Consider the following 19,834-nt stretch of genomic DNA (forward strand, 5'->3'; position numbering starts at 1 on the left):
AAATGATTCGAAGTCCAGAATACATTTTCAGTAATTTTTAGTTAACTTTTTCATTAAAGTTAGATGATGTCCAAGACAGTTAATTCGCAACATTGACACTCCATTATAATCTGAGTTGTTAAATACTTTGACCGACAAATGTATAGTTGAGATGAATTCAGTAGCTTCTTATGAAGAAGCTAAGAAAAGCTTTAATGAAGTAGATTTTTGTCTGTTTCATCCAAATAACGTCCACTACTGGACAGAGGATTTCCACAACCATCAGTCCTACGCTGTCTGCAGCTGCTTCCCGCGAACTTCACTAGATCGTCAGCCCACCTAGTGGATTAGGCTAGTTGGTAGTATTAAAATTAAAAGTTCAGCTAGAACTGGTGTATAAAACGTTTCTATAGTTATTTAATTTTTTAGCGTTAAGAGTCGTATCTCAAACTAATATGAAAATTATAAATAACTTGAAAAAATCGAACTGCCTAAGGCGGGAATTGAAAGTAGCTCAGTTGGAAGAGCAGTCGCCCGGCAAGCGGAAGGTCGTGGGTTCAATTCCCGCCTTAGGGAGTTCGATTTTTTCAAGTTATTTATAATTTACAAAAAACGTTTCTAAATGGTAATCTGCCAGAACAATACCCTGTTTTGTGCTCTTTAAAGGTTTTTTTAGGATTTTAACACTTATATTTTTTTGTAGTTTTTAGTCGTTTTTTTTTAAGTTACGGATAAAGTTAAATACTTAATCTGACTAAACGGGCCTACTGTATGGTCCTCTTTCATTCTATCCCCTTGTCATCTGCCTATATAGCCTTCATTAACACAAAGGCCTATTGTCACATCTTATTGCAAAGTTCGTCCGAGCCGTCAATATTAGCATTATTGAGTTCCAGACGTCAGAACCAATGACAATGTTAATCATCTTCGCAGACTGTTTGTCATTGATTGGAATTGGAATTTAAATTAGGGATTGTAATCAGCTTGTATCTTTAACAAATACCTACACTGTAGAAACAACAACAGATTTGGGGCCTTTACTGAAGTTAGGTTATTTTATTTTACTTGACTTTTTGTTTGGGGTTTTTGCCTTTTACGAGAAGAAAAATCGTTAGTGCTTATGGGGAAGATATTTTAATGAACTAAGATGGATGAATCGTTTTTTTACAACATTCACTTAATATCACTTAATTTTTAATATCGAGCCAAAAGTGTCAAAATGCTGAATCTTATTTTTAACAGATTGATGGACAGATTTTTAGTTTTATTTTTACCTTGCTAATTTTACAAGATTTTTAAAAGATGTTGCATTTTTACTAAATTCTCACTGTTACGGGATTTGACAATACACAAACCTTAAATACATACCTTTACCTTTTTAAAAGTACATGTGTGTTGCTAAATCCTAGTAGTGAGTACTTTAGAATTTTGTTAATCTTTTGAGCTCAATATAAATTACATGATTCATTTTATTGTCATTATTTTCGTTAATATCCTTCCTCTTTCTCGTTTGTATGAAGTCTTACAAACTCACAATTCTAAAGCAGTTCTCTTACCACGTAACCAGCCTTTATGAAAAGTTCCACGCTTATCGAATCCCACGCTAGACGCGTTATTGAATAAATGGGAAATTGTGTTATAGAAACCATTTGCGTTGGGTCTAGTGACGGTGAACTGTCGACTAGTATTTTTAATAAAGCGAAAGTTATTTTTAATTTTATTTTTAACAGTTTTTCACTTCAATTTCTTGTTGCATGTAATTTTTTTTTTTTTACAAATATTGATGCCAAATTGAAGCATAAAAAACCAATTCCATAAAATTTACATTATTATTATAGCCAACATTGTATTTATATGACTTCTGTTGCTTTTAGTTTTATGTAATGGAATGCGAAAGCTTAAAATCTTTTATTATACCATTAAAATCAAACCGTTGACTACAATATTCAGCTGCAATATTAATGTCACAAAAATTTCATATTTTGGTTTATTGTAGGCATTTTCATTAAACATTTTATTTTAATTTCATCATCATCATCATCATCATCATCATCTCAGCCATAGGACGTCCACTACTGAACATAGGCCTCCTCCAATGCTTTCCATGTTGCCCGGTCTATTGGCCTGCGTCCAGCGCCTTCCTGCTACCTTTATGATTATCGTCGGTCCACCATTTCAATTTACATGTTTAATAAATCAGACCTTGCATTAAAGTAAAATATTTACTATCGAAACACTAACATGAAATCGATAAAAAATAAACGGCACTAGAATATGCATGGTAGAAGTTTTCGCACGTTGCTATCAGAACTTGCCTCTGCGCTACCGTGCGGTTAATGAGGAAGATTGGCTATTAAGTTCTGTGCTAACTTTAAGCTGATATTGAAATTTGGCCGTTAAATCTTGTTGTTAATGTTTCTTGGAACTGGTATAATTAACGACAGAAAGTGAGACCTTCAAGAGTTATTTAATTAGTTACTCTGACAAAGGCTAGATGACAAAATTTCAATTATTTGTCCGTCAGACAGATAATTAGAAAATATTAGACTCATATTTTTTATTTTCTTTCATAATTAAATAAAAACAGTGCTACATCGAGTTGAAATGGGGTGTTACGTCACGCGACATTTCAACTCAATTATAATACTGTAATTATTCGATTATGAAAAAAAAATAAAAGATATGTGTCCAAAATTTTTTTGTTATCTGTCTGACGGACTAAGGGCTGTAAGGGATATCTTTTATCTGAAGAATAACCTTGTCATTTTAACATATTTCCCATACTGAAACTGTCAATATGCCAAACTTATTCTTCAGTTAAAAGTTATCCGGCTATTGAAAAATCAGTCCTAAATAGAATTAAGATTTCATTACCCAGCCATCATCTTTATTATTGGGTGGAATACTTTCTCATCATTATCATCATTTCAGCCATAGGACGTCCACTGCTGAACATAGGCCTCCCCCAATGATTTCCATGTTGACCGGTTGGTAGCGGCCTGCGTCCAGCGCCTTCCTGCTACCTTTATGATGTCGTCGCTCCACCTTGTGGGTCGTATTACTATACCTATGGATAATGTATTAGGTATTTATAATCTTAGTAGAATCAGTAATACGATACGTTCTTTTATGGCGATTTTAATGCCACACATAATTTTTTATCTTGTATTTAAATTTTTACCTAATTAATTAAACTTCTTGAAGTAAATTTTGTTAGTTTTTGTTTTTATTGCAGAAAGTTTGCTTCTTTAATTACTCTTCTAATAATGTAAGTTTTTGGTTTTACAAATTAACTACATACTAACTAGTAAATTAGAAATCTTAACTTTTTTGAAGTGTATTTCATTAGTTTTTGTTTTTATTGCTGAAAGTTTTCTACTTCTTTAATAACTCGTTTAATATAACTACATCATAATTGAATGATCAAACGAACTTACCAAGTGAAGTTCGATCTAAATTATCCTGTTTTCGCCGAAGAGATTTATTTTACCATGTAGTACCCCTGTACGACAACCCAATCCGCACACAATATTCAGCGTAGTAGTATTAAAAAACAAAAGAGCGGGCAACCCCACCCCTACCACGCTGTGGGCTCGGTGTCCGAGCGGTCTCNGATCAACTTACGAGTCTTGTTATTTTCCGGTGACATATACATTATAATAAGTTATTGCTAAGTAAGCGTTTGCACGGTTGACCCTTAACGTCGAACGCAATTAATACTTTATAGCAATAAATCAGTGTATTTTTAACAGTCACTCAAACTGGTCGTTTTCGTTCCACATCTCTCCCGACCCTTCAGCATCACTCATATCCTCATCCTTACCCTAACGCCCCACGTATTTTAATGGCTCCAGTGAATTTGGCGGTTATTTTAGAGTATTTCGGGAAAACTTAAAGAAAAACCAGTAATTTGAAACGATAATAACGAACGGTGAAGTTGTCGGACTGGCCGACTCGCGATCCGAGGAACGTGGGTTAAACTCCGCCGCCGCTTGACTATTGTGGTAGAACCACTCGTAACACAAGCACATTTATCCCTTTATCATCAACGAGGAAGCCCTTGGCATGTCACCTGATGGAAAGTGATGATCGGGTCATTCACAGGATTCACCTGGAATCCTTAACCACAGAGAAACTGGCCATCTTACCTCTAACTGTCATAACACAACAATATGATGACAGCCTTAGGTAAAAAAGTGGTAGCTAGCTAGTCAGGCTGTCAGGCAGAACTAGAACAAGCCCTGCCCCTAACCAAATCAGAAAATTTTGCTCCTACTGTGAATCGAACGCGGGAACTCTGGGTCTGNGTACTGTCTTAGGTACGATACAACTACGGATTAAGATCGTTTAGTCGACGCAGCGTTGAAATTGTACAGATAAATGCAGTTTGCGCACTCACTACGCGACGTCAAGCAATAAAAACCTAAAATTCGAACGCCAACTTTTTGCTACAACGCTCTTAACCACAGAGAAACTGGCCATCTTACCTCCAACTGTCAGAACACAACAATATAGTGACAGGATTTTTACCTAAGTAAAAAAGAGGTAGCTAGCTAGTCAGGCTGTCAGGTAGAATTAGAACAAACCCTACCCCTAACCAAATCAGAAAATTTTGCTCCTACTTATTGTGAATCGAACGCGGGACCTCTGGAGTCTGGGTCTGAGTCAGGTGGTCTTACCACTATACCACAGAGGCAGCCCAAGATCGTGGGTGGTGGCCTTCATATTTTTAAAGATACCACTAAATTCGGCGTTTATTTTATATTATTTCAGGGCAAAACGTAACGAGCCAGACGTGATTTCCATTTCACGGTTTAGAAATTCGGGTTATAATAATATCGAAATATTAGGCACGAACAAAACCTTGTTCATTATATTCTGGTCTTGAAAACCCCAGGATAATGTAATTTCTTCAACCATAATGTAATATTTCAAATCAGTATTATTACATCTAGAAATACGTTTTATTTAGGAGTGAATAAGTGAAAGTAGGCTATAAGCTGTCACTGTGGGTTACTTGAAGTAACCTTGAACCACTTGAAGTAATGAAGAGTTGCTTCCTCAATTCATAAAAAAATCTCTACGAAATTATCATTCATATAACTAGCGGCCGCCCGCGACTTAGTACGCGTGGACCCCGTTTTCTCTTAGGGGTAGAGTTTCGTAAAATCCGTTTTTAGCGGATAACACCCTATAAGGAACCTACCTGCCAAATTTCAATTTTGTAGGTGTTATAGTTTGTGAGATTGAGTGATGAGTGAGTCAGTGACTTTTCGCTTTAATGTAGATTTACCTAATAAAACTATTTTTTCTCAATAACTAAATCCGCCTTCTAGTTAGCTTATAAAATGTTCTTTTCATAACTGCTATGGAAATATGAATAGTAAGCTTGTAAGAAACCTTTGCATGTTGGACTTGAATTAAAATTTTCAATGAAAAACTGAACAATATCTACCCTACCGTAACATTAAACTGGCTGACATAATGTTCTTTTGTGGGAACAATTAATTTGAAACATAACTGGTTTCTTCCACCAGCAAATGATTTGAATATTCATTTTTAACGCTGAAGATTGGTTTATAGAAGTTTAGGTTTAATATCGTGATGTATTTCTACGCTGTGGTCTTTCAGCAGATTGAAAATTATGTCAATTTCGGTGTCTGCCAGGCGTTACTTAATTTAGGTTTTTATAAAAACAATAAACGATATAAATATAGACATACTATTAGAGTCCCCGCAGACTCCAGACTTTCTATTGGCCGATAGTTTAGTCGGGTTGTTANCAATACTTTGACCGACAAATGTATAGTTTAGATTAATTCAGTAGCTTCACGACATTATGAAAAAGCTGAGAAAAGATAAAATATAATAAAGTAGATTTTTGTCTGTTTCAACCAAATAACGTCCACTACTGGACAAAGGATTTCCACAACTACCAGTCCAGCGCTGTCTGCAGCTGCTTCCCGCGACCTTCACTAGATCGTCAGCCCACCTAGTGGATTAGACTAATGGTAGTTCGAAATTAAAAGTTCAGCTAGAACTGGTGTATAAAAACGTTTCTATACTTAGTTATTTAATTTTTTAGAGTTAAGAGTCGCATCTCAAACTAATTTGAAAATTATAATTAACTTGAAAAATCGAACTGCCTAAGGCGGGAATTGAACACGACGGGTATTGAAAGTAGCTCAGTTGGAAGAGCAGCCGCCCGGCAAGCGGAAGGTCATGGATTCAATTCCCGCCTTAGGCAGTATGATTTTTTCAAGTTATTTATATTTTTTAAAAAACGTTTTTAAATAGTAATCTACCAGAACAATACCCTGTTTTGTGCTCTTTAAAGGTTTTTTTAGCATTTTAAGCGTACTACACTTAGATTTTTATTGTAATTTTTTTATAAGTAGTTACGGTCAAAATTAAAGCGTTGCAACAAATGCTTAATCTGACTAAACGGGCCTACTGTATGGTCTTCTTTCATTCTATCCCCTTGTCATCTGCCTATATAGCCTTCATTAACACAAAGGTCTATTGTCACATCTTATTGCAAAGTTCGTCCGAGCCGTCAATATTTGCATTATTGAGTTCCAGACGTCAGAACCAATGACAATGTTAATCATCTTCGCAGACTGTTTGTCATTGATTGGAATTGGAATTTAAATTAGGGATTGTAATCAGCTTGTATCTTTAACAAATATCTACACTGTAGAAACAACAAGAGATTTGGGGCCTTTACTGAAGCTAGGTTATTTTATTTTACTTCACTTTTTGTTTGGGGTTTTTGCCTTTTACGAGAAGAAAAATCGTTAGTGCTTATGGGGAAGATATTTTAATGAACTAAGATGGATGAATCGTTTTTTTTACAACTTTCTATCACTGATTTTTAATATCGAATCAAAAGTTTAAAAAATGCTTAATCTTATTTTTAACAGATTGATGGACAGATTTTTTGGTTTAATTTTGATATTTTTGCAAGAGATTTAAAAGATGTTGCATTTTTACTAAATTCTCACTACTACGAGATTTGGCCTTTGAAACCTTAAAAACATACCTTTATCTTTTTGAAAGTGTTGGTGTTTTTTAAGCTTAATTTTGATTCTAATTAAATTACATGATTCATTTTAATGACATTATTTTCTTTAATATCCTTCCCTTTTCATGTTTGTATGAACAATTTTAAAGCAGTTCTCTTACCACGTAACCAACCAGCCTTTATGAAAAGTTCCACGCTTATCGAATCCCACGCAAGACGCGTTATTGAATAAATGGGAAATTGTGTTATAGAAACCATTTGCGTTGGGTCTAGTGACGGTAAACTGTCGACTAGTATTTTAAATAAAACGAAAGTTATTTTTAATTTTATTTTTAACAGCTTTTCACTTCTTTTTCTTGTTTCATATAAAACATTTTTTACAAATATTGATGCCATATTGAAGCAGTAAAAGCCAATCCCATAAAACTATTATTATAGCCAACATTGTATTTTTATGAGTTCTGTTGCTTTCGGTTTTATGTAATGGAATGCGAAAGCTTAAAATCTTTTATTATTTCATTAAAATCAAACAGTTGACTACAAAATTTAGCTGCAACATTTGTGTTTCAATATTAAAGCATCTCTGGTTTATTGCAGGTATCATTTGAAATTCAATATAGTAAGTAATTTTAAGTACATACAATACATGTTGATATTTTATCATGTCATACCATTCAATAAACGTAAATCATAAAACAAAAACAAAACACTAACATAAAATCGATAAAAAATTATCTCATAGGCACGGCACTAGAATATGCCTGGTACAAGTTTTCGCACGTTGCTATCAGAACTTGCCTCTGCGCTACCGTGCGGTTAATGAGGAAGATTGGCTATTAAGTTCTGTGCTAACTTTAAGCTGATATTGAAATTTGGCCGTTAAATCTTGTTGTTAATGTTTCTTGGAACTGGTATAATTAACGACAGAAAGTGAGACCTTCAAGAGTTATTTAATTAGTTACTCTGACAAAGGCTAGATGACAAAATTTCAATTAAGTATTTGTCCGTCAGACAGATAATTAGAAAATATTAGACTCATATTTTTTATTTTCTTTCATAATTAAATAAAAACAGTGCTACCTATATACATCGAGTTGAAATGGCGCGTTACGTCACGCTTGAGTAGAATTTTTACTCAAAAGTGACGTCACACGACATTTCAACTCAATTATAATACTGTAATTATTCGATTATGAAAAAAAATATATTTGTCCAAACTTTTATTATTATCTGTCTGACGGACTAAAGGGCTGTAAGGGATATCTTGTATCTGAAGAATAACCTTGTCATTTTGACATATTTCCCATACTGAAACTGTCAATATGTGTATCATGATCGGCTCATTTATAAGAGACAAATTCTGCCAATAGATTGTCTACAGGACAGGCTTTGCCTAGTGTAGAAATCTATATTTCTATTAGATTAAGAAACATTGTTCCTAATACAAATTTAGCATTGAATGATAAGTTATGTTACTTGTAAGTTTTGCAATTTGTTTGTGCTAATTTTGTTTTATTGAATAAATATTTTTTTTTAATATGCCAAACTTATTATTCAGTTAAAAGTTATCCGGCTATTGAAAAATCAGTCCTAAATAGAATTAAGATTTCATTACCCAGCCATCATCCTTATTATAGGGTGGAATACTTTCTCATCATTATCATCATTTCAGCCATAGGACGTTTACTGCTGAACATAGGCCTCCCCCAATGATTTCCATGTTGACCGGTTGGTAGCGGCCTGCGTCCAGCGCCTTCCTGCTACCTTTATGATGTCGTCGGTCCACCTTGTGGGTCGTATACTATACCTATCGATAATGTATTAGGTATTTATGCGAATTAGTAATACGATAAGTTTTTTTATGGCGATTTTAATGCCACACATAATTTTGTATCTTTTATTTAAATTTTCACCTAATTAATTAAGCTTCTTGAAGTAAATTTTGTAAGATTTTGTTTTTATTGCAGAAAGTTTGCTTCTTTAATTACTATTCTAATAATTTAAGTTTTTGGTTTTACAAATTATCTACGTGCAGTACCTCTAGTAGGAAAAACTTTCGAGTTCGTTTCGTTGCGTATTCAAAGTGTCATCGAAAAATTTTGTATGAAAAATTAAACAGCGCCCCCTATATTATAGCCGCCCTAGGGGGCGCTGTTTAATTTTTCATACAAAATTTTTCGATGACACTTTGAATACGCAACAAAACGAACTCGAAAGTTTTTCCTACTAGAGGTACAGGTACGTACTACTAACTACTAACTAGTAAATTAGAAATCTTAACTTTTTTGAAGTGTATTTCATTAGTTTTTGTTTTTATTGCTGAAAGTTTTCTACTTCTTTAATAACTCGTTTAATATAACTACATCATAATTTTAATCTACTCGTCTCATTACATTTCAAACATACCTATAAGCCATACAAACTTTTCTAATAAAACTCTAACGACGAAATATTTTATTAACGTGTTGAGATGAGTTTAGTCAATGTACAGACAAAAGCACATGAACCTTAACATGTGATATCTTATGACCTTACAATAGGTGTTATTTTGCAACAAAATTGTATACTCTGATATGCTCGACTGTTCGTAAATAATTAATCGAAATTGCCTCGTACTTTTGATTACAGTTGAAAATCTTCAACGCAATAAAAACCTTGTAAAATATGAACTTTTGCTTTCACAGTGCCTTTTACAGATAGGGCACCTAATTTATTCAGTTTGCCTCATAAAGAAATGGCGCATAAAAACAATACTCGGTACTTTTATTACTTTGGTAGGTACCTTTAAGACTTCAGTAAATTATTTACTTAGTAAGTAAGGTGAAGGTGGCGGGACCGGTCGTTATGGAAATCCTTGGGGGAGGCCTTTGTCCAGCAGTGGACGACATGCTTTTGCTCAATGCGAAGTAAAAAATTGAAATTATTGAGTCACTAAACTACAGAATATACATATAACATACATGTATAAATGTCATATACCTACCAACCTAAATACTTAGCTAACAACAAAGGCGATTCAAGCGACGATGAGCGAAGGTATGTATAGAGTTACAAATCAATCTTGGTCCACGGTAAAGCAAGGTATTTCATGTATTCCTTTTGCTTGTAGGTATATTTGTTGCATGCAATTCACGAAGGCGAGTGAGTTTTATTTTGTGGTGGGTCGCTACTGTTTGATTTTCACAAGGTTTGATAGACATTGCACTATCGTTATGTAAGTACATGTACACGTACACACACAAGTAAAACTCACTCACCTTCGAGAGTTGCCAAAACTCTATTTGTGTCTATCTTGTTGGTTGTCTAGTTATTTTATTTATTTTGAAAATAAATCAGCAGCAACTCCCTTAACCAACAAGACTTATTACGACTACGTCCCTAATAGCAGCCACTTATTTCCGATTGTTGAGAGTTTTCATCACTTATTCAATCCAAAGGGCCTAGATATGAATGGCTGACATTTATCTCCATCTGTACAGGCGTTTTAATCTTGTCTCATGTACCCATTTCTTTGCTAACCACAATCTTAGCAGCATCTTAAATGGTTGTGGTAGAGTCCAGTTTGGAATGGCTAGGATTTGAAGGGTCCACGAAGAAAAATCGTGTCGCGAGCTGGTCACGTTTTGTCTTGATAGTTTGTGTCGTGTAGGAATGTTAGGGAGCCTACATGTTGTGTTATACACAGTATATACGAGGCTAGATTTTTAAGCTAGGCTAACAAATTTTTAGCTTCTTCTCATTATACATATCAAACCAAATGATTTAATCAGTTACTTTCCAGGGCACTTGTTGTACACGTCCCAAATATAGCTTGCCTTACCACCACTTCGGGACAACATAATGGATTGTTGCTGAGAAAAAGTGGTGGAAAAAACTAACTCACCTTGAACTTAATAAATTTATATCTTCTGTCTAGTTTGCTTGCCTAGAAATATAGCAGTTCTATATACAAGACCCAAAACTACCAGACCAGCTTGAAGCTAGAAGCTAGTTTCTAGCTTAAAAACTAGCCTCGTATTACTATCTCGGGCATTAGAATCGATTACGGCGCTTCAATTTTATCAAATGAATGCTATCTTAACCTTTACATTTTCTTCTTTTTGTATTATTAGTCAAAGCAATTTATATTTCTGCAAATTGAGAAGCAGGAAGGTTAGTACCTACTAAAATATTTTTTTGTGATAATAGTCTCTAAATAAAAATAAAAATAAATCTGCTCACTTTAATAATATCGTAAATTTCACTCTATTGGTAGTTCAGCTCTTCCTCCGAAAAGTTTCTATTTTTTCCAAGTTAATATAAACGGCTCTTAATATTAGAAGTATCTAGAAATACCAGATAGGTACGGAATGTTCATGCCAAAATAACTTGATTCCCTAAAAAATATCATTGTCTTTGAACCTACAAGTTTGTGTAAATACAAAATGGTAAATTACATTATTTGATAGAAAGAAATTGTCTGCAATACATCTTAGTATTTTTTTTAATTTTCTTTACTATAAAATATCGTGCGCGCAATAACGTAAGAAGGTCCCACATTCGTAATAATTCAGTCTAGCAACCCTTGACAAAAACAGTTGAGTTGGAAAAAAGTTGATTGCTAACCATTAGAAGTTCAGTTACATTTAGTAGGCGTATTTATTAGAAAAGCACGAATTTAGGAGGGTAGGACAAAGAAGGTTGATTGAACCTTTTCTTTAGTTCTTTTCATAAACGACTCCACATCAAAGGCCCTCATTGCTTTTTATGATGAAGTATGAATTACAGGTTCTTCAGGTTATTACTCAAATAATACTGGTATATAAAAAAGGGGTCTTCATCATTTCCTTTGTTATAGACTACTAATAGTTTTCCGCCCTCGGCTTCGCCCGCGTGGAATTTTGTCTGTCACAGAAAAACTCTGTCTCACGCGTCCCTGTTTCAAAAACCGGGAGAAAAACTATCCTATGTCCTTTCCCGGGACTCAAACTATCTATATTAGGGCGNTAAGGGTGATAATTAGAAGTAGTTTCCTCATCAGCCAGACGATTTGAGAGTTCCAACTCCTTGCCAGACAGTTTTTTTTAGGATAGCTGCAAAAGCCACGATGACCCAAACTTCATGATTCACCAACTTTATATCCTATATTGAGAGCATACGCTGAGAAACTTTCAGCTTTTGTAAAATGACGTAGGTCTGGCGTTCACTAGTTCTTAGTCTATTAGCTTAGCTCTCGATCCGCTAACTGTATAATTTGTCAGAGAAATAATACTTTTTTAGGGAACCAAAACGTTTCTTAATAAAATAAAATCTGTATTTAAAAAAAACAACACAAACAACAGAGATATAAATTGAGTGAATTAAAAATCCTTTTTTTTTTAACTTTAAACTGCTCGAGCTCCTAACATCTAAATTAATTAAATTAATAAATTGGAATTTTACATTTATTGAATCCCAACTCCAAAAATATTGCCCGGTCCAAATGAACAAATAAATTCCAACTAATTGGCCATCGTACAAATGAAACGATTTGTTATTCGAAAAGTCAACTCGAGTGTCCGCTCCATATTTTTGTGTGACATTTTCTAGTGGGACCACTTGAAAACCTTAGAATTTTTATTTTTCTTTCACAAAGAAATCAAATACGTATTAACTTGGCTTTTCAGATATCATTGTCATTATAAACTTTAATTGCTAGTTATTTTGAAGTTTTAACATCAAATACCTAATACGAATATAGTAAAAGTTTTTTACCTAATTCTTTTTTAGGGTTGGATAGTTCTTTATACAGGGTGAATTTGCAATCAGTGTCCAAATTTTTAGAAGCGACTCAGAATCAATTACACAATTTACAAATCGATGTACGCAAAGAAAATAATATATTATATTTTTTCATATAAAAATATCATATAGGTAATAAAAATAATTTAATATGAAAAAAATATATTTAAAAATTAAATCCGTCCACTTGGCCCGTGGACGAAGCTAAAGTCGGCCAAGTCGCTGGAAGACTCTTTTTCTCAAGGCCCTAATATTTGAAATACTGGTAACAGGTCGTTTGAATCTCGAACAAAATTGATTTTGATGTGGCTCTGCCTGGAAGAATCACACCATTTTGCGTTGAGCAGAACGAACGACATTTTCCTAATAAATACAATTACGTTTTGGCTGGATTTATCGTCACACTCGCGTTCGCGTTGGTTTGACAGAAGTCTATTGTGATAAAATAAATCGTGTTTGCGGGACAAATACAGGGTGACATTGTAAACAGTATCCATTTTTTAAATTAGCTCTACATATAGAACAATTTAACAATACTACTTTATCTTAATTATTTTTAACCGTGGTCGCAAAAAAAATATTAATAAAAATCTAATTCGCAGGTGTCCATTTATCTTAAGTATTAAAATCTTATTTACGCGCATCATTATGTTAAGGCTGGGTTGCACAATCTTACTTTAACTTTGACAAACGTCAAAAATCTGTCAAACTCCATACAAAAATCACCGGTTATCGTTACAGTTATGGTCAAAGTTAGGTGGTGCAACTCAGCCTAAGCTTTGCAGTTAACGTATTTTTCTATGAACAAAGTAAATTATCTACGTTAGCCAATTTTGAATCCGCGCGCAGCTGTTAAAAATAAATATGAAAAAAAAATCTATACGTACTCGAATCGATCCTGGAATTTTGGACACTGGTTGCAAATTCATTCTGTATACTCAGATTGTCTTTTGTTCGTACGTTTTTATTTTGGAATTACATTCCATTTTGTAATTAAACAGGACTGCGGCGATTTATTAGGGAGGTCCTTTTGTCGAGTGGCAAATGTGGGAGGGTTTTTTGTTAAAATGTTGTATAGATTAACATTTCGGGACATATGTTTTTTACTATAGCTTTTAAGCAACCGCTGCTTTCTTTTGTTCCCGTTTGAAAGACCTTGATTGTATACTTTACATTATACTTAGTTAATCATGTTATGATATCTATATCTATAATAATATTATAAATGCCAAAGTATAACTCTGTCTGTCTGTCTCTCTTTCACGCTTAAACCACTGAACCGATTTTGATGAAATTTGGCATAGAGATAGTTTGAGTCCCGGGAAAGGACATAGGATAGTTTTTATCCCGGTTTTTGAAACGGGGACGCGCGCGATAAAGTTTTTCTGTGACAGACAAAATTCCACGTGGGCGAAGCCGCGGGCGGAAAGCTAGTACATTGTATAAAAGCGAAAGGTCACTGACTCACTCACTCATCAGGAAATCTCAGAAACTACAAGTGCTAGGAGTCTCTTAGAACGTAGGTGCTCACAACGGGATTTTACAAAACTGAATCCTAAGGGGATAAAACGGGATCCACGCATACGAAGTCGCGGGCGGCCGCTAGTTATAGAATAAACAACAAAACGGTTGACCAGCATGATAGTTCTTTTTCCATAAAAAAGCAGAGCTAGCCCTAGTGTAGGTACATTATTTTCACACCACTGCCCACGGCTGTCCTACTTATGTTAGTCGCAACAATACGTTATAATTTAAATGTAAGCCAACTTGACAGGTGAAAACATTGTTGTAGAATGTTCAGACCAAAGCACATTAGGGTGAACACTATAGTGCCTCTTATGTTAGGTTGTTATGTGCTATTTACGATGTCGTCCGTCCACCTTGTATGTGTCGCCGTCAGTTCTGCGTACTATGTGCCCTGCTCATTGCCACTTCAGCTTGCTAATCCGTCGGAATATGTCAGCGACTTTAGTTCGTAGTAGTAGCAGGGAAGCGCTGGACGCAAGCCGCTTCCAATCGATCAACATGGAAAGCATTGAGGGAGGCCTATGTTCAGCAGTGGACGTCCTATGGCTGAAATGATGATGATGATGATGATGATGAAGAAGTGCTATTTTTTCAAAAAAAAATGTGGCGTGTATTTAATGAACTAAGAGCTAGTGAACGCCAGACCTACTTTTAATATACTAATATTATAATGTTTAAGAGTTTCTTTGTTTGCGCTAATATCTCTTTCTCTCTCTCTCGGTCCAGTAGACCGATTTGAAAAATTCTTTTAGTGTTTAATAACCTTTTATCGAGGTTCATGCTCCCAATATAGGTAAGTAAGAAAGTTGGTGTTTTATAAAATAACGTAGGTTTGGCGTTCACTAGCTCTTAGTCTACCTATAATCTTCTTAATAAATACTGAAATCCTAATACCAATTTGATAAAGACGATCTCGAGACTATTCTCACCTCTCGTTCCCACACTGCAACTCTTGTGTAGTCAGGATCTACAGCTTGACCGCCACAAAAACCCAACCAATGAAGGTCAAGTTTGTCCCGGGGGAAAGTTAAACTGTCATTGTACCCGCAACGAAATTAATCAGAAGAAAATAGGAGGAGTTCGAAATTAAGGTTGATAAAGACGATCGTTAGTGAATCCAATTAAAATCACTTTTTTCTAATGAAAAGGTTCATTAGAAAAAATAATGCTACAAACACTAATAATTACAGAGAAAGCTAAGATTTTAATTGTTTTAATTCTGTATATCTACTGTTCGTAAATTTACGGTCCCTAGTAAGTGGTCTTCTACAACATAATGGATCTAAGTATTAAGTGACATTATTGCTTTGTCGTATCGAAACTTCTAATTAAACCGACGAGGAAACATTCCTATCTTATGAAAATTCCTATAATGTTCAAAGGAAAAGACAAAAGAATGACAAAGATACGACACACACGATAAATGTTGTGAAAAGTAATTTGTGCTTTGACGGCTTACGAGTATTGTTCTGAAATATTAAGAGCGGAATCGTGTCAAAAGAATTTGGAGAACTTTGAGTTATCTTTAAATGCCTACATAATATCCCTTTGCAAATATTTTAAAGACAAAATTAAGCCAAAAACAGCCTGGCGGTTCACATAGCAAACTAAAACGTCAGATGCACTTGCGGATTCAAAATCTATTGGAATTAAAATGTGTCGATATTTTTACTTACTTTTAAATAAATTAGCATGTTTTCTAAATTAGGTTTAAGATTCCTTAAATAGCACTAATTTATGTATTAAATCTCGTGAGTAGATTAGAATTCCCAGAACTAGACTTAGCTAAAAAAGATACATAGAGTCTATAAATAACACTCATTAAGGTATTAGTTCTCAAAAGCAGTCTCATTTAGCCAGTGTTATAATCTCTGGACTTTTATTACACTGTATACCTATATCATTCTAGTAGCCGCCCGCAACTTCGTACGCTTGGATCCCGTTTTACCCCCTTGGAGGTAATGGAGGTGGAGTTTCGTAAAATCCTTTCTTAGCGGATGCCTACGTCATAACATCTACCTGCATGCCAAATTTCAGCCCGATCCGTCCAGTGGTTTGGGCTGTGCGTTGATAGATCACTATGTCAGCCAGTCAGGCAGTTGCCTTTGAGTTATTATTTAGATTTAGCCAGTATTAAAAATAGACTAAGAAAAATAATTATGTCTTTTAGCCAATATTAAAAAGATGTTATTATTATTATGTTGTATTTAAATATTGTGTATGTTAATGTATTGTCTTCACTGTCGTGAAATGTTGATATAAATAAATAAATAATAAATAAATATCTCTGCACTTTTATTACTCTGTGTATATCATATTGGCCAAAACGCACGGTCCCAATCCGCGCTTATTGTTCCAAATGTCAAAGAAGGACCTTTTCCAATACTCGCCAAGTGTTGCCAACAATATGACGATTGGACAATATTGTCGAAGTTTGCAGCGGATGCGACCTACATTGGTGGCTGCGGTCACATTGTAGAGATGTGTTTACATTCGCGTTTTGTTTTGTACAGATGCTTTTTGTTATTTGTCTGGGTGTTACTAATATTGTTTGAACCATTATAAGGTAAAATTAAGTCTTTATTTTTTATGCATAACAAGGCAGGTATTTGACCACAATCGCACCTGATGTTAAGTGGGATGCATGCAGTCTAGGATGGTACATAACTGCCCTGTAAAAGTCACTCTTGCATTGAAGGCGCGGATTATAGTCTTCGGTAAGCACTATTAGCAGGTTTGTGGGTTTTAATCTCAGATCATAGAAAGAGAATAGATATGAAGTCGCGTGTAACTACAACGAGAACCAGTGTCCCCACATTTCCCCCACCACAGCTCCCACACACACATTCAACTGTGTAAAAACAAAGCGACTGAGAGTCTACGACAACATGTGCAACCGGCTTAAAAGTGCTGTTAAAAAATTGCTTAAAAATTGATTGGCCAGAAGGCACGCCTTCTGGCCAATCAATGGCCGCGTGACGTGACGCACACTTTGANTTAGGGCGATAATTAGAAGTAGTTTCCTCATCAGCCAGACAGTTTTGAGAGTTCCAACTCCTTGCCAGCCAGTTTTTTTAGGATAGCTGCCAAAGCCACGATGACCCAAACTTCATGATTCACCAACATTCTATCCTATATTGGGAGCATACGCTGAGAAACTTTCAGCTTTTATAAAATGACGTAGGTCTGGCGTTCACTAGCTCTTAGTCTATTAGCTTAGCTCTTGATCCGCCAACTGTAGAATTCGTCAGAACAATAATACTTTTTTAGGGAACCGAAACGTTTCCTTGTAATATAAAATCTGTATAAGTTAAAAAAAAAACAATACAAACAACAGAGATATAAATTGGGTGAATAAAAAAACCTTTTTTTTATTTATTTATTTAAACTGCTCGAGCTCCTAACATCTAAATTAATTAAATTAATAAATTGGAATTTTACATTTATTGAATCCCAACTCCAAAAATATTGCCCGGTCCAAATGAACAAATAAATTCCAACTAATTGGCCATCGTACAAATGAAACGATTTGTTTTTTCAACTCGAGTGTCCGCTCCATATTTTTGTGTGACATTTTCTAGTGGGACCACTTGAAAACCTTAGAATTTTTTTTTCTTTCACAAAGAAATCAAATACGTATTAACTTGGCTTTTCAGATATCATTGTCATTATAAACTTTCATTGCTAGTTATTTTGAAGTTTTAACATCAAATACCTACCTTACGAATATAGTAAAAGTTTTTTTTTTACCTAATTCTTATTTAGGGTTGGATAGTTCTTTATACAGGGTGAATTTGCAATCAGTGTCCAAATTTTTAGAAGCGACTCAGAATCAATTACAAAATTTACAAATCGATGTACGCAAAGAAAATAATATACACACATATTATATTTTTTCATATAAAAATATCATATAATAAAAATAATTAAATATGAAAAAAAATATTTAAAAATTAAATCCGTCCTCTTGGCCCGTGGACCAAGCTAAAGTCGGCCAAGTCGCTGGAAGACTCTTTTTCTCAAGGCCCTAATATTTGAAATACTGGTAACAGGTCGTTTGAATCTCGAACAAAATTGATTTTGATGTGGCTCTGCCTGGAAGAATCACACCATTTTGCGTTGAGCAGAACGAACAACATTTTCCTAATAAATACAATTACGTTTTGGCTGGATTTATCGTCACACTCGCGTTCGCGTTGGTTTGACAGAAGTCTATTGTGATAAAATAAATCGTGTTTGCGGGACAAATACAGGGTGACATTGTAAACGGTATCCATTTTTTAAATTAGCTCTATAGAAAAATTTTACAATACTACTTTATCTTAATTATTTTGAACCGTGGTCGCAAAAAAAATATTAATAAAAATCTAATTCGCAGGTGTCCATTTATCTTAAGTATTAAAATCTTATTTTCGCGCATCATTATGTCTATTAAGGCTGGGTTGCACAATCTTACTTTAACTTTGATAAACGTCAAAAATCTATCAAACTCCATACAAAAATCACCGGTTATCGTTACAGTTACGGTCAAAGTTAGGTGGTGCAACTCAGCCTAAGCTTTGCAGTTAACTCAATGTACGTATTTTTCTATGAACAAAGTAAATTATCTACGTTAGCCAATTTTGAATCCGCGCGCAGCTGTTAAAAATAAAAAAAATCTTTACGTACCCGAATCGATCCTGAAATTTTGGACACTGGCTGCAAATTCATTCTGTATACTCAGATTGTCTTTTGTTCGTACGTTTTTATTTTGGAATTACATTCCATTTTGTAATTAAACAGAACTGCGGCGATTTATTAGGGAGGTCCTTTTGTCGAGTGGAAAATGTGGGAGGGCTTTTTGTTAAAATGGTGTATAGAGATTAACATTTTGGGACATATGTTTTTTACTATAGCTTTTAAGCAACCGCTGCTTTCTTCTGTTCCAGTTTGAAAGACCTTGATTGTATACTTTATATTATACTTAGTTAATCATGTTATGATATACATTGTATAAATAAAAAATAAACCTTCATAATAAATACTGAAATCCTAATACCAATTAGATAAAGACGATCGTTAGTGAATCCAATTACCTAAAATGTTTTTTTCTTCTTCTAATGAATGGTTCATTAATAATTACAGAGAAAGCTGAGATTTTAATTAATTGTTTTAATTCTGTATATCTACTGTTCGTAAATATACGGTCCCTAGTAAGTGGTCTTCTACAACATAATGGATCTAAGTATTAAGTGACATTATTGCTTTGTCGTATCGAAACTTCTAATTAAACCGACTAGGAAACATTCCTATCTTATGAAAATTCCTATAATGTTCAAAGGAAAAGACAAAAGAATGACAAAGATACGACACACACGATAAATGTTGTGAAAAGTAATTTGTGCTTTGTCGGCTTACGAGTATTGTTCTGAAATATTAAGAGCGGAATCGTGTCAAAAGGATTTGGAGAACTTTGGAGTTATCTTTAAATGCCTACATAATATCCCTTTGCAAATATTTTAAAGATAAAATTAAGCCAAAAACAGCCTGGTGGTTCACATAGCA

Source organism: Ostrinia furnacalis, unplaced genomic scaffold (assembly GCF_004193835.3).
Source record: "Ostrinia furnacalis isolate ACB-3 unplaced genomic scaffold, ASM419383v2 OfSCF0216, whole genome shotgun sequence".
In the NCBI taxonomy this organism is placed as follows: Eukaryota; Metazoa; Arthropoda; class Insecta; order Lepidoptera; family Crambidae; genus Ostrinia; species Ostrinia furnacalis.